Source organism: Nannospalax galili, unplaced genomic scaffold, assembly GCF_000622305.1.
Source record: "Nannospalax galili isolate Female #2095 unplaced genomic scaffold, S.galili_v1.0 scaffold100, whole genome shotgun sequence".
NCBI classification, from domain to species: Eukaryota; Metazoa; Chordata; class Mammalia; order Rodentia; family Spalacidae; genus Nannospalax; species Nannospalax galili.
The window spans coordinates 6,813,167-6,827,408 of NW_008352891.1; the positions used below are offsets into that span (position 1 = coordinate 6,813,167).

At 40.9% G+C, this 14,242-nt stretch overlaps 1 protein-coding gene across 4 annotated transcripts in view; it reads left to right on the plus strand.

Annotated features, from left to right (window-relative positions):
- Mboat2 (membrane bound O-acyltransferase domain containing 2) overlaps window positions 1-14,242 on the plus strand; it is a 204,047-nt gene that overhangs the window by 51,762 nt on the left and 138,043 nt on the right. Inside the window, exon 1 of one of the 4 annotated variants that reach the window (XM_029554573.1) lies at window positions 13,468-13,648. The exons of the other annotated variants lie outside the window; for them this stretch is intronic. The gene's annotated coding sequence lies outside the window, so the exon portion shown is untranslated. Of the gene's footprint in view, window positions 1-13,467; window positions 13,649-14,242 lie in introns of those variants that run through there. 4 annotated transcript variants of the gene reach the window in all.

The following is a 14,242-nucleotide window of genomic DNA, read 5'->3' on the forward strand; positions in this document are numbered from 1 at the left end:
AGAGGCTGTCAGTCCCAGAAAGAGGCTGGCGGGTGTTGCAGGACCAGGGAAGCAGAGAGAGGTGAGGGCGGGGCCGCGTCCAGAGGCAGTACTCCTGGGGTCCAAGGAAGGCACCAAGCCGGTCTGGGTGAAAAGGGTCAGGAAGCAGCACAGGCTCCCCAGGTGTCTGGGGCCCCAAGACTAGGAATGGCACAGGGCCCAAGCTTGGAGAGAGAACAGCGGGGGAGATGGAAGGGTGAGCACAGCTCGGGGAGTCAACGCGCAGAGGGCTGTGCGGTAGACTTACCCCAAGAGAGGCCTGAGGGCAGGAGAGCGGGCCAGGAGAATTAGCCAGTGGTGCAGGTCCGGGAAGCAGGGAGAGGTGAGGTGGGGCCAGGTCCCGCGGAAGCAGTGCTCCTGGAGCCCAAGGAATGCACCAAGCTGGCCTGGGCGCAAAGGATCAGGAAGCAGCACCGGTTCCCCAGGTGTCTGGGGACCCAAGACCAGGAATGGCGCAGGGCCCAAACCAGGAGCAGAGAACAGCGGGGGAGATGGAAGGGCGAATGAGGCCGGGGGAGTCAAGGCGCAGAGGGCTCTGCGATGGACCCATCCTGAGAGGCCTGAGGATAGGGGAGCAGGCCAGGAGAGTTAGCCGGTCGTGCAGGTCCGGGGAAGCAGAGAGAGGTAGTGTTTTAAAGATACTTTCTTTAGGAATGTTTTATTAAACACTGATAGCTAACTGATGGTACAGAATACGGCAGTCCCAACCCATTCCCCAACCACCATGAATATTAGATATGTGTAGAGAACAGCAGGGGAGATGGAAGGGTGAACGCGGCTGGGGGAGTCAAGGCGTGGGGGGCTGCACGGTAGACTTACCCCAAGAGAGGCCTGAGGGCAGGAGCAAGAGTTATTTTTTATGGCATTGACCTAGACATGTTTGAAAATGCTTATAGTTTTAAAGATGTGGTTGCCATTACATAAAACTTAGTGGGATTATTAGGGAAATTTAAATCCTGTTTCCATTTTTATTTGAAAACTAACATCTATCACTTAAAAAAACTACTTCTATGCAGGAGTAGATAAGTACAAAATATAAAGAGACTGCACATAGCTGACAAACCTCTCTTTTACCCCTGCTTGTGACCCAGAGGGGCAGTCCTGCATAGCACCCACTAGATGTTCTTCACAAGATACTGCACAGGAAACACGTGTTACCTCACAGAAATCCAGAACCAGCATGCTTCTAGGATTGATTGATTCAGAAGTTCAGCAACTTTATCAAAGCCTTCCGTTCTGCTTTAATATTTATTCTTTGACTGCTCTCCACATGATTGGCAGTGCCTTTGCCCATTCAGTGAGTCTCATGTAGATTGCAAAATGTATACGCAGAAGCTACAGACCTTTGCTGTACCCATTCTGAAGAGTGAGGGATGTCCCAGTAGTCCGCAGCCTCATTTCTCGTTGACCAGATTGCAGCACAGGTACAGTCCCTAAATTAGTTACCAGTGAGATTGTCTAGACCAGTCACTCTTCACCTCATGGGATTGCGGAAGGGTCTAGCCTTTCCTTCGGAGAATGACTGGTTTGTAAACAATGTTCATTGGCTGGGGGGAAAAGATGTGTTGCTGAGAGCCTCTGCCTGACTTCATCTTGGTGCTTGCTGTGCTGTGTTATCTTTCTGGTGGTTCTTGAGCACTTCCTGAACTTAATGCTCTGTACCATCCTGTCTACAGTTTTCCTGTTGTAGCAATACTGCGGTACTTCTGGGTCAGTATATCCTCACCCACATTTCCAGACTGTTCTTCACCAGTATTGTATCAGTAGACACTTCTACTCCCTATGTTTTAGAATGGTTATCTCCTCATACACTTGACAGTGTACCATGTGCTTTTTGATGAAGTTTTTAATTTTATTAACCTGATAAGTGAAAATACTATTTTATTCTGACTTTAATCTCTGTTTGGGCACCTTTAAATATGAATGAGTCTATGTAATCCTCGTTCTGAGAAATGACCATGCTAGTCATTATGTACCTTCAGCTGCTCTAGAACTCACTATGTAGACCAGGCTAGATTTGAACTCACAGACATCTGCCTGCTGTATGTGACATATTCTGTTTTATTTTTGTTTTTAAAATTTTATTTGTGTGTGCACACATGTGGAGGTCAGAGAACAACTTCTTGGAGTCCATTCTCTACTTCTACCTTTACTCAAGTAGCCAGGCATGCATGACAAGTACCTTTTTTTATTCACTGAGCAGCTTGTTAACCTCTGCCTTTTTTATTGTTATTACTAATTTAATTATTGATATATATATAAAGGGAACCAGCCCTTGGTAATATAACTTATAAATACTCATTTTAAGTTTGCTGTCTTTGTCTTTGATTATTGTGTTTGCCACAAAGGAATTTTTATAATTATATGATGGAACTGTATCTAATTTTATTTTTATCTCAGAATTCTGTGTTTACAGAGCCTTTTCAAATAGTAGCTTTATTATATTCTGACTGTTCATTGGTGTCAGCATAATTTTTCCCTTCTGTTTTGACAACACAGTGGTGAATGCAGAAGACTCGTAATGACCTCAAAAACTGTGGGGTTGCTTCCACCAGCAGGCAAGCAATTAATCCTACAGCAGACACCAGCTAGGTGCCCTTATTCAGCTCAGCTCTGACACCTCTACCTGGAGGTGTGGTGGATCTCACAGGTTCAGTTCTCAGCACTGTCCCCTTCCTCAGGATAGACACAAACTCAGTTTACCTGTGGTGTTTCTGTCTCATAAATAGAGGCTCCCACAACCTCTTACTCTAGTTTGCTTGAGCAATTCATAGAACTGAGGGGAACATCTTTGTTTACCAGTTATCATAAAGGATGTGATAAAGGCCCCAGGTGGGTACAGAGCTGCTATGCTCTCTGTGGTGTGCTTTAACCTCCCTGTGTTCAGCTGTAGGGAAGTTCTCTCACCTTGCTGGGCTTTGTGGAGACTTGTTTGCATGGGCATGGTTGAAGCAATATGTGAGTGGGCTAATGCTAATAGATGGGGTGTGGAAACTCTGTGAGGCTTGCCTGTTTTTCTTCGTACCTCTGAATGGCAGCCTTTCTCAGGGTAGGGGCAGGGCCCCTGTGGAGTGAGTGAGTGAGGTGAGTGAGTAGGACCCATATGGATCAGGGTAAGACAGAAAATTCTCTCTCTCTCTCTCTCTCTCTCTCTCTCTCTCTCGTGTTGTAAATGTATGAGCTCATGTGGGTGTATGTGAAGGGTGCTCATTTGCAGGCCAGAGGCCAAAGGTCAGCATCAGGTATCTTTCCTCAATTGCCCTCCACCTGTATTTTCTGAGACGGGGAGTCTTGCTGAACCTAAAGCTCACTGATTGGACTAGGCTGGCTTGCCAGTGTTCTCCAGGATTCTCTTGTTTCTACTCCCCTCTCCCCCAAGTACTACAGTTACACTGCCATACCTGGCTTTTTATGTGGGTGCTGGGAATAAAAGTGCCACTACTGCACCAATGTCATATGCTGTGCTGGCCATTGATGTGGTTATTTGGTCTTGAAGCTGGTGTTGGACCATCGATTGATGTTTTCCCTCGGCACTTTCATAGTGCTCTACAGAGCTATGAGAGCTAGCCTTCAGGGGAAGTGATTTCAGGTCAGTTGCAGCTCTTTTGCTCCAAATACTATCGAAGTATGTTCTGATTCAGCAATATGTTTCTGTTTTTTTTTTTTTGATAGACTATTTCAATTAGCAATTTGAAGCTATTCTGTCACTGAATTTTTTATTCATTTAAAAATACTCATTATTGCTTTTTATTATTCTGGAGTTATAGGGGTTGTGAACTACTGGGCGTGGTGGTACATGCCTTTAATCCCAGCACTTTGGAGGGAGAGGCAGGTGGATATCTGTGAGTTTGAGGCCAGCCTGGTCAACATAGTGAGTTCCATGTCAGCTGGGGCTACAGGGAGACCCCCTCTCTCAAAAAACAAAACAAAAGAATAGGGGTTGTGAACCACCTCAGTGGCTACTGAGAACTGACCTCAGGCACTCTGGAAGAGCAGCAGCACATTATCTGGTGAGCAGTCTCTCCAGCTTCATTCTTCGTTTTCTTTTATATATTCTTAGAACTGTTTAAAAAGAGTTTTAAAATTTTATTTTTATTTTATGAGTATGAATGTTTATATATATATATATGTATATGTACACCATGTGCATGCAATGTCTATGAAGGCCAGAAAATTGTCTCAGAGTCCCTGGTGCTGGAATTACAGACAGTTGTGAGCTACTGTATGGGTGCAGGAACTGAACTCAGGTCCTCTGCAAGAACAGTAAGCAAGCCTAACCACTGAGCCATCTCTCTAGTCCCCTCCTTAAAACTTAAAGAGAATGTTCCTAAGCAATAATATACTGTATTTCTAATATACAGTTACTATAAGGTCCAATTGTGACTTTAAAAAACTGTATACCGATATTCTATAATTTAGGAATTGTTATGTCAAAAACCAGAAATACTCACTTTTCTTTAGTAGCATTCTGGTGTGTAAATGAACTTGACAGAGTTGAAGAAGAGCTGGAAATGGTATTCTTCAAGTAATATTTGAGGCATTGGACTGGCTTACAATGAGAAATGATTGTGTGTCTTTGTGTTTTCTGAGGAATTATCCTCTGGGAAGATGCTGAGGCTTATTCAGAAGATACTGTGTCAACTCCTCAAAAATGTTTTAGTGTTTCTTCAGCCCCATTTGGGAGAATCCAGACATCAGCACAGCCTATGCCCTCAAGCAATTCAGAATGGAGTGGGGGATAGACAGGTAGAACTGCTGTGGTGGAAAGGTGTGCAAGTGTTGTGGGCCACAGAGATGAGCAGTTGTCTTGACAAGGGAGACTTCTCAGAAGAAGTAATACTAAAGCTGAGTGTTGGGTCTCAGAAAGGAGACTGAAATGTGGCCAAGCATCTCTCTCGGAGAGTCTGGGCATCATGATACTGAAAGGCTCCATCAACTCCAATGCCATGGCTTCACACGTCACTTGTGTGCGTGGGATCAGTGTTCAGGATGGCGACCACATAGTACTGTTTTCTAGAAGCTTGCTTGTAAGTGGAAGAGGCATGCTGGGAGAAGCAGAACTGTACACAGCATTTGTAAAGGCCATTTTAAAGACTATAGAGACATTAGCTTTGTATAAGTTAAAGGGCTGGAGCTAAAGGAGAGGAAGATGGTGGAGATTCACCAGAAAGAAGTCCTTGTCATCCACCCCACCCAGGGAGAGGTGTAGGATAAGATGGGATTCAGCTTCTGCAGGTCCCCATCAGGAAGAATTTTAAAAATATACTCGTGTCTAGCAACAGAACACTTTGGCTTATAAAATATAGTGAACTTTCTGTGTCTGGGAGTTGAAGGAAGGGTAGGTAACACAGGCGCTTTATGAAAGTGGTTGTGTACACATGGGGGCCAACTATATGGTCTTTCATAACACTTCTGATTTTAAGATTTTATGTTTCAGCATTCATAGTAAGCTTAAGGTATGCATATGCATAGCATAATTTGATGCTGCGTCTTAGCTTCATAACTTGGCTTTCCATCTTAATTACATATCTGAACACCATTTTGAATTTGTTTCCTAGGGCAGACTCATGATTGCTTAGATACGGCAGGTACAGTTTTTCATTTTACCTTTTTCATTGTGAATATAATCCTCATTCAGCAAAGTGTAAAGGACTTTTAAAAGAGATGGTAGAACAGGCTGACTGCTTACCAAAAGTCTAGTTCTTGTTTCAGATCATAGCTTGAGCACATTTTCTAGCTTGCCTTGCACTATCTTGGTGGGGGAGTATTTCTAGCTTGGCCTACAGATACAGTAATATCTCTAGACCAGGGCTCTGTAGAAACAAGTGATCCTTCCCTACATTCTTATGGCTCCCTTTTGATGTGTGGATGCAGTGGTGATGAGGTTCTGGGTAGTGGAGCCACAGAGTGGAGGAACCAGGACCCCTAAATCACAGCAAGGCAGAGTAACCTTGGGCTTTTATGCAACCCTCTGTTTTGTTAGAGCTATTACACTATTACATATTTTTTTATGTCTGTTTACTATAGTACCTAGTGTAATAACTAACACATAAAGTTAAAAAATACAGCTACTATCCAGAAGTCCTATTCTCACTATTGTAACCTGTTCCCTCCTGCCACAGATAATCACTTGAATGGCTTTATTGGTAATCATTTTAATATGCTTTATGGTTTTATCACTTACATAGACATCCCTAAACAGTGTGGTTTATTGCTTGCTTTTTGTATCCTTTAATGAAATATGGTTATATGTTTACTTGTGATGTATTTTGAGTGAGTGGATTCAAGAGGCTGCTCTTGCATAGTGGGTATTGGTTAAGTTCAACGTATTCTAGGGTAAGAAACTTTTATTTTTATATTTTCATTTTATTCTGTCTAGTTCTTCATTGTGTGAATAGGTCACAGTATGCTTGGCTATTTTGTCATTGAGGTTTTTCTTGCATTTGGCTATTATGAACAGCATTGTGTTTGAACATTATTGTTCATATCTCATTTGGTGTTCATGTTATACCCATAAGTAGTGGAGAGGTTGGCTGTAGGTATGGCTGTCTTTAGTTCTGTAACAAAATGCCAAGCTGTTTTCCAAAGGAGCTATTGGCTATGTTTGAAAAATCCCATTTCCCAGAATTTGAAGTCTACATTTGATATTGTCAGACTTCGAATTTTGGGTTATGTGGTGGGTGTGTAATGGTATTTTGTTTGAGGTTTAGCTATTTTAACTCAAAAAGATTTTTAAAGTGGCTCTTTGTTTTGTATCTGGGCCTTGTCATCTCTGCTAGACTGTGAGGTTAATTTTCAGCAGATCATGTTGGTCGATGAGGACATTTGTTTTTCAGTTAGCTTCACATGAGTTTTGTGTGAAGTTAAGACATCCAGTCCCATTCAAACATGAAGAATAAATATTCTGGGGCTCATTTCCAAGAATCTCTTTTTAGCTTTCCAGGTTATTATCACATAGCTTGGAGCCCAAGTACAGCACACCTGTAGTGGAAGAATGTTCTATCTTGGGAGCTCCCTTGACCTTTAGCCCTTGGCTGTCTGCCTTATTCCTTTTCATATTCCTTCCCATTAGTGTGAGACTCACAGATCCTGTTCATGTTGGAGGAACTGAGGATGTGTATTAAACAGAATTCATTTATATTATTATAAAGTAGCATTAGAACAGGATATTTCATTGAAGTCAGTTGTGGCCTTGCTGTAGAATGCTTAGTTTTGATGTTGAGGTAATTAAGTTTTGCTGAACATGTGTGACTGTGTGTGTGTGTGTGTGTGTGTGTGTGTGTATAAATTTCATAAAAAGGAGAAAAATTACTTTTAGAAATAAAGGAGGGGCTGGAGAGATGACTCAGTGTCTAAGAGCATGTGCTGCTCTTACAGAGGACCTGGGTTCCATTCCCAGAACCCACATGATGGCTCACAACCATCCTTAACTCCAACACCCTTTTTTGGCCTTCACAGGTACCAGACACACACATGGTACACATATAACATGTAGGCAAAAACACTCATACATGTAAAAGTTAAAATAATAGGGCTGGAGAGATGGTTCAGCAGTTAAAAGTGCTGGCTGCTTTTGCAGAAGACTAGGGTTCGATTCCCAGCACCCATATGGTGGCTAACAACCATCTGTAACTTAAGTTCCAGGGGATCTGATGCTCTCTTCTGACCTCTGTGGGTGCACTTACATACATGCAGGCATAACACTTATACACATAACATAAAAATAATAAAATATATTCTTAAAAAGTTAAAATAATAAAAATAAATCTTAAAAAAGAAAGTAGATGTACCTGCGTTGTCTAGTAATGTTGTAAACCACAAACACTAGTCACACATATAATTTTCAAAATTGTAGCAGGTACATTAAAAGAGTAAAAACATGAGCTGGAGAGATACCTTAGTGCTTAAGAGCACTTGCTTGCTTTCCAGAGGACCTGGGTTTTGTTCTTACTACCTACATGGCCATGGCGGCTGACAACTGTCTATAACTCCATTTTGAGATCTGATGCCCTCTTCTAGCCTTTGGGCACTGCATGCACATGGTGCCACATACATACATGCATCATTTGATACAACCTTTGAACATCCAGGCATTCCCTCCATATAGTCTAGTAAATGAAATTTAAAGCTCAAAAAGAGGAAATGCAGTCTGTAGTTGAAACAGGATGTGAATATGTGTATTTTATTAGCCACATGTTAAAGGCTTTGCATCCTTAGTCAGAATGAGCAACTGATAAGAGGTTCATTCTGGAGACTATAAAGAAAAGCATGAGGCCACGAATCTGCCATACTTTCTCTTAGAGTAGAGATGACACTGATCTTACCTGAGCCTTGAGGATAACAGGATTGAGAGTGTAATAAAATGCACTGCTTACATTGGAAGATACTCAAATCTGGGAGCACTAAGATGTTTGGCATAAGTAGGAAACCGATACAAACCAGTGTCTTAATACCCAAAATGCAACACTCAGATTTCTGGTCTCTGTCACTCAGTTTTCTGTTTTATGAACTATTTTCTGGTTTTTCTTTTAAAAACAATCCAAAAAATATACAAATACATGTCCATGTACTCAAGTACTGCAGCTATATGTGTGGTATAAAAGCCAAAGAGCACATATGCCATAGCAGAAATCCCTGTTGCAAAAGAACCATAAATACAGATAAAAGGTGAGCCACAGACTGATAGATGTTGTCTGTGAAACAGCAGTCTCAACTAAGGAATTCTTTTTAAAAAATGTCATGAGGAAAATTCAACCCACTAAAAAGTAGGCAAAGGATATCAAATACAAACTAAATGTCCAACAGATTTATGAAAAAAAAAGACACTGAAAAAAATAGTGAGATAATATCTTCATTAAGTTGGCAACAATTAAAAGTCTGGCACTGTCAGCTGTTGCCGTGCATATGGGACAGTGGAATTCGCACCACTAAGTGGGAGTGTGAACAGGTCCAAGCTGCTCAGGAGAGCAACTTAGCCATCTCTAGTTAAGTGGGAAATGCTTACCTGTGAGTTTTCCCTCATCTGTTCAAACAATAGACTACTACACAACAGGTCAGCAAATGAGGTAGAGTATGTGTGATCAAAATAGATAAATATCAGTAATGTTAAGAGTCACAGGAGCTTACAGTCTGTTTTTCACCATGTTTACAAAGTTAAACACTCAAATCAATATAATATATAAAATATATAGGTGGTAAAATAGTGGAAATACACGGGGAGAATTGCAGCCATCTTTAGACTGGTATCTGGTGAGGAGTGGAGGGGACAGGTTTGGAAAGGAGTTGTCTGTGCAGGAGGCTTCATTGTACATGTAAGCTTGCATATAGTGGGGCATTTTGAATCATGTCTTTTTCTCTAATTTTTTTTTTTTTTGAGCCAGGGTCTCACTATGAAGCCCCAGCTGGCCTGGAACTTACTTTGTAGATCAAGCTGGCCTTGAACTGACAAAAATCCACCTGCTTCTGCCTCCTGAGTGCTGGAATTAAAGACATGTGCTAACATACCTGGTTCTATTACTTTCTCCATCTAATGGCATGGTGTCTAGCTTTTCTAGGCCCAAGCATATGGAAACAGAATGGACTATAGTTGGTAGGATGGGCCCTGGAGTAAAAGTGCCTAATGCCCACCTGGTGATGACTGAGCTACATAAAATTAGTGAAATATGGTAAATATACATGGACTGTGTGGTGATGGCATTAGTGTATAGCATGGAGTTGAGTGCATAGTAAGCTTATAGTAACCAGAGATACATGTTTAGTAGATCTATATCTATATCTATATCTATATCTATATCTATATCTATATCTATATATATATATGCGCACAGTTTGGAATTTTCTTCTGTTCTGCAGCTTGTACTTTTCACTTAATAATATATCTTGGTTTTCTTCCATGTCAAAGCATACAAATCACAGAAGGTTTTTTTTTTTTTTCTTTTTTTTTCTTTGAGACAAGGTCTCACTATAGTCCCAGCTGGCCTGGAACTCACTATGTAGACCAGACTAGCCTCTATCTCACAGAGATCCACCTGCCACTGCCTCCTTAGTCCCGGGACTAAAGGTGTATGCCGCCATGCCTGGCCCACACATGTCTTTTAACTATATTAAAAAAAGTCTAATTATATCTGATTTGTGACTCATTTCTGTTACTGGCACGTTAAGTTCTTTTTCTGCAATGTTTTCTTTTTTCAATTAACTTTTAGGGGATTCTTTCTCTCTCTCTCTCTCTCTCTCTCTCTCTCTCTCTCTTTATATATTTTGATTACTTTTTTGAGACAGAGTGTCATTGTGTAGCCAAGGCTGACCTTGAACTTACTAAGTAGTCCAGGCTAGCCTTAAATTTAGCATTCATCCTAACCTAGCCTTCTGAATAGCTGGGATTACTGGAGTGCACCACAGTACCCATTGGAAGTACATTTTTAATATTAACTGTTTGTTACATATCTCATATCTCAGTTTTTACTTTTACATTTTTACAATGGAATTTTTTGTTAGACATTTGAAGTATTTATTTAGGAAATCTGCTTAATCTATAATTTAGTATTTTTAAATCATTTAGGTGGGATAACATTATATGCTCTTACATTCTTATCTAGGATGTATATTTATGGTGCTAATTTTCACATCAAGTCAGGATAAGCCAAGATTTGCAGCAGTAACAAGCTATCCCCAGTTCTGGCATAAAACAGCAGAATTCTTTCTCATTCCATGTCTGATGTGGGCTGGCAGAGGAGTCTGTATTTATCATTTCTGAGACACTGCAGACAAAAAGGCAAATCTGAGGATGGTTGTTCTGCCAGTTAAGAGTTCTGCGTCTGAAGTAACATGCTACCTCTGTTGTTAGTCTGCTGCTGCTAAGTGTTGCAAAGTGGCACCTAGCTGTTCATCAGCTTATACTTTTTACAGTTGAGAGGAAACTTTTCAGTTTTGTTGGACATCGATATTTGTAAATGATCTGTTCCTTTTTGCTGTTTTCTGTTGGGTAGGTCATTATTTTCTCATGGATGTGAAGAAGTGCTTTGGGTGTTGCATAAGCGACTCTTTTCTGTTTCGAAAATATTTCCCCCATTTGTTTTTTGTTGTTTGTTTTTCATTTTGTTATATGTAGTCTAAAAATCTTTATATAGTAAAACAAAACAACTGCCAACTGTTTCTTTTATAGTTTCTGGTTTCTCTTTGAAAAAACTTTTAAAATTCCCAATTGTTTTTACACATGTGTTCTGGGACATTATTACTTTCCTCGAATGTCTTAAATTAATCTTGTTGCTGTTACTTTGAAGTGGCAGCAGGTTCTGAGCAATAAGTGGGCATTCAGGTTCTGTCCCAACACTTTTGAGTGTTAGATCAGACCAGGTCAGGTCCCTTAGTGTTGAGGAAAACAAGCACTTTAAAAGCAACCTCTTTGCTATATCTAAAGCTGTGGCTTTTATAAGTATTTTTCTATACAGCTGTTAAAAAGACTTCTTATATATAAAATGAGGTGGGTTATTATGTGGATTTAAAGTAGCTGAGATTAAAAAAAAATTCTTTCTTCATATGTCCTGCTTCCATCTCTCACTTCCAAATGACTGAAGGCAGTTTATTCAAAGCTATATCATTTTAAATATTAGGGCATTTGAATAGGATACAGTCATTCCTCTATTTGGGGGGCAATTGGTTCTAGGACCCCTGCCAGATACCAAAATATGTGGGGGCTCAAGTCCCTTTCATAAAATGCATTTGCATATAACCCATATACATCCTCCTGTAATCTGAATCATCTCTAGATTACTTGAAATATATAGCACAATGCAGATGCTATGTTAAAGTTGCTACACTGTGCTGTTTGGGGAGTAATGGCAAGGGGAAGGTCTGTACATAAGTTTGATATAGACTTATTACCTCAGTATTTCAACCAGTGGTTCATTGAGTTTAACAGTGTGTAACCTGCAGACAAGAGGAGCTGATTGTGTATTTTTACATCAACTTATTTATTGTGTGTGTGTGTGTGTGTGTGTGTGTGTGTGTATGCGTGCATGCATACAAATGAGCCATAGCACGTGTGGAGGTCAGAGACAACTTATGGAGGTTGATTTTCTCCTTTTACCATGTGGGTTCTGGTGATAGAACTCAGCTTGTCAGGCTTGGCAGCAAGTGCATTTTGTCAGCTCTCTTTATTTACCTCTTCTTACTAGGACCTGGGTCATACTGCATTAGGGAGGGAGAGAGCATCAGAGGGAGAGAGGAAGAAGACAGCATAATAGAAATATCTTACAGATTAAAAACAGAAACTCAAATAGCACATAGACTGAGATGAGTAATTCTACTTTTTAGAGAAAAAGATAATAGCTTTAGGCTTCAGTAATTTCAGAGCACATTTAAGGGCTGGCGAGGCAACAGACTCCCCACAAATTGTCTGACCTCCACATGAGTGCTGTGGCATGTGTGTGTTTGCACACACACACACACACACACACGTGCGCACATTAACGTAAAAAAAAAAAAAGAGAACATAAAGCCCTTTTATTCTAAACTTTCCATTTAGAAGAAACTTGTATAAAAGTTGTCCTGTATAAGCCAAATGTACGCTATTTTTTTTTTTTTTTTTTGAGATCTTCAGTGTAGCCAAGGCTGACCTCAGCTCACAGTCCTCTTACCTTAGTTAGCAGGAGTGCTGGCATTACAGGTGTGTGCCACTATGCCAATGCCATGTAAGATATCCTGGATCATGCTATCAGCAGTGTAAAATCTTAAGAGTAGATGATTAGAGAGATCCTATAAAATTCTGTTACTAGTCTTAGAATATTTCTATCATAGCTATAGCTACATTTTCTTTTAAATTATATAAATATATAGATATGTGAAGAGAGTAGAGAATGAATGACGGGGAGAATAAAAGCTTCTCAGAGGACAGTGGTGCTCTGCCAGGATTGGGAACTACTGCTCTGACCTAGTTGCCCCTTGGTCAGCTGTTTGTGACACTCACCCCCACTTCAGGCTTTCCTCTGAGGCGGTGTTCTTAAACCAGTTTCTGTACAACCTGGAAAGGCCCCCCTCATACCCATTGATGGCCCTGTGCCTGTGCTTGCTTTCTCTAGATTCCCCGGGGAGAGGACTAAGACTTTGAATTTTCAGAACTTATGTTCTGTCTGTTGTAGATGCTCTATAAATTTTTGGTAAATTAAGAGATATTTAAGAGAAGGGATTAAGGTACTTGAAAGTTTTAAACTATAAGAAGCTACATGAATAGCTATAATGTCAAGAATAGTAATTTTTCAAGTTTATTTACTTTGTCTTAATTTTCAAAAACACTGTTAGACCTTTTGGGAAGAACAAGTGCTAGAAACCTGTTAGGAAGACTTTTGTCCTGTATTAAATGTGTTTCAGAGAACAGTGCTCTCTTAGACAACATACAATGTTCAACTGTTTCTCCTTACAGCTGAAGACAAGAACCTACTTGTCTGTGACTTTGGGCAGAGGTTATCTTTTATTTACAGATTTTAAGATGTATTTTCCTTAACATTTCACAAGAATGAGTCCCATCAGAGAGAAATGACTGTCCTTGTTCTCAGTTCTGTTGGTGGAGAGACAAGAGCAGCCTCAGGCTTGCCTGTCTTCTTCAGCTCTGCAGGTGAGAAGAGCAGGGCTCTGAGCATTGAGAGGAGGGCTGTGGGAGCCTGGGGGAGGATGTGTGTGAGTCAGTCCATCTTTCCCAGTCACTCATCCTTGCCATGCCTTTAGCTAAGCCACAGTAGTGATGTTCAGACTACAGCAATGATCCCTGTGCTCCCATTTCCATGGACAGTCCTGTGTCCCTGTCCCATTGAATCTGCAGCCTCTGGCCTTCTCGTAGTCTCTGGGACCTTGAGGGAGCTTGACTCCCCAGGTGCATTTCAGGAAGCCTGGAGCTCTACTTTTCTACCAGTTGTGTGGGCATCTGTCATTCAAACAGGTTTCTGTGTCCCTTAATCCATAGAGTATCTTGTGCTTTCTATCTCTATGTGCTCACTGTTATCTACATTCTTCCAGGTACCCCTCCCCACCTGGGCACACCTGTCTCCATGTATAGTGCAGACAGTATCTATTGACCCATCACCTAGAACTTGAAGTTCATCCCTTAGAGATGCCCCATTTATGGTTTGGGGTTTGTTTGTTTGTTTATTTTATGTGTATGAGTGTATTTAAGTGCACCTGTGTCACTCAGTGCCCGAGGAGGTGAGAAGAG